Source organism: Bidens hawaiensis, unplaced genomic scaffold (genome assembly GCF_021521415.1).
Source record: "Bidens hawaiensis isolate Kalapana, Puna unplaced genomic scaffold, B.hawaiensis_p1.1 tig00074063_1, whole genome shotgun sequence".
NCBI lineage: Eukaryota > Viridiplantae > Streptophyta > Magnoliopsida > Asterales > Asteraceae > Bidens > Bidens hawaiensis.
In genome coordinates this window covers 25,418-27,461 of record NW_027502866.1, presented here as the reverse complement: position 1 = coordinate 27,461, position 2,044 = coordinate 25,418, and the positions used below count along the sequence as shown (strand labels likewise).

The following is a 2,044-nucleotide window of genomic DNA, read 5'->3' as shown; positions in this document are numbered from 1 at the left end:
AGCCATCCCCGAGTACTCTCCGACTAAGGCCGAGTACTCACCAACTTAGGCCGAGTACTCACCGACTTAGGCCGAGTACTCCAACTCCCCAGTCAGCCGCTTAGGGTCCGCTTAGCGACTTTTGCAACCTTGATTAAAATATTATCTATCCAACCCGTGTATCACACGAGATACTAACCTAGTTTTAAATATATAAATTATTTTCCTTTCCTCCCTTATCAATTTTATTATTTATTTTCCTTGTATTTTAAACCCGAGAATACAGTGTAAATAATTATTATTAACTTTATTACAATAAATAAAATTAATATCTAAAAATATATAAAAAATATACATGAAAAAACACAACCCTATAATATAGGGATAAAAACTAGTTAACATGTAAATAAAAATAAAAGAAGGTACCGAACAAATTTATATGAATATTCCTTGTAATTCTCATGACCAAAATGCCCTTGTACTAATCGACCCAATCAAATTCAAACTCCTACAATTTCCGTACACAGCTGTTAAAGAATATCAATGCTCCCTAGAAATCATAAACTTACACAAAAAGTATCCCCCAAAATTTCATTTAATCGAATAATAACAAATCAGAATACCCATCCAACACCAAAGATCCAACGGCTGATTGCTTACGCCCATGATTACGCTTATAAAGATCGTACGGCTCCCACGAATGATCCAACGGACACGGCCTCTCCTCATCTAGCCGCACCCAATGTTTCCATTTACCACTCCAATGCAACAAGCTAACAGGGCCCAGGTGTAGAGAGCGACAACTACCCTTCACATTGTCACCACCGAGCCCATGCTGGTTCCAGCGGTGATCAATGGGCTCAATGTTGCCGCCAAATACTAATAAAAATGGCGGCAACGAGCCCAGTTCATAAATTCTTGTTTTCTTCTGGATCTCCATCCAGTTTTCAATCTTTTTTCGAAAACCCCCTTTACGCTAACTTTTCAAATCCATTACCATTACCCCGGTGTTAAAGTAAGATGGGGTTTTTCCCACGAATACCTGTGGCATAACCGGGTCATTCCAGAAGCTCTCGGTAAAATACTTTGTAAAATTAGTGTGAATATTCCGGAGATTCAATGACCCGGTTATGTTGTAATGTAATGCTCCATAGCTTTCGGATATCGTCAGCCACGACGATATCCGAATCCAGGTAAATGACCCGGTCCACACCCGGGTCAAGCATATCGCCAAGGTAACTCCGGGCATAATTTAACGGGTTCTCGAGGGCGACCCGAATCGAAGACGATATCAAATTAATAACCGTGTCTTCACGAAATATGTACACCTTAAAGTTAAGCGACGTGACAACGGATCTAACGAGTCGGGTCAAGTCACGTGGGCTAGCCGGGTCGAACTCCGCGGCGATGAAATGAAGGAACTCGTTTTCCGGGCATGAGGCGTGGCGGAGGACGGAGTGTACGGCTGCGATTGAGCCACGTAGGTACTCCAAACCAATCGTCATTGCGACGTGGATGACCTCACGTGAGCAGCCAACGCCGTTACGGTACTCCGGTGCTTCCGTAAACCCAGTCAAAACATCGGATCCTGAAAGTGAAGTATCTCCGGTCACCGGAAAATAACGAATACCCAAGCACATTAGTGGTAACGATAACATTAGCAAGAACAACGCCAGAACGGCGTCGTTTAACGAATACATTATTTATGAATTATGATTGGGGGAGTGTTTGAATAGATGATAATTGATAGGTATATAATATGTGTTGAGTGAGATGGCAGGAGTGTATTTATTTCACAAAAAAAGAAGACCCAATTACAAATTTTGTCCTTTAAAAAAAGCCAAATTACGGTTCGTGTCCTTTCCTTGCAGGCGGTGTCCTTTAAACTTTTTTTTTCTACACGTTATGTCCTTTACGCTAACTGGGTTAGAAAAACTCAGTTAAATGCCCTCACGTGAGACGCATGTGAGGGCATTTTTGTCTTTTTGCCTACCCTGCAACTTCTTCTTCTTCAGATATGAACACCTCTAAATAAACCCAGATTCCGGTCAAACTCGCCAAGGGA

At 41.7% G+C, this 2,044-nt stretch overlaps 1 pseudogene; it reads right to left on the bottom strand.

Annotated features, from left to right (window-relative positions):
- Positions 1–445: 445 nt before the first annotated feature.
- Positions 446–1,679, bottom strand: LOC143606293 (putative galacturonosyltransferase-like 9 pseudogene; annotated as a pseudogene).
- Between the last annotated feature and the right edge of the window lie 365 nt (positions 1,680–2,044).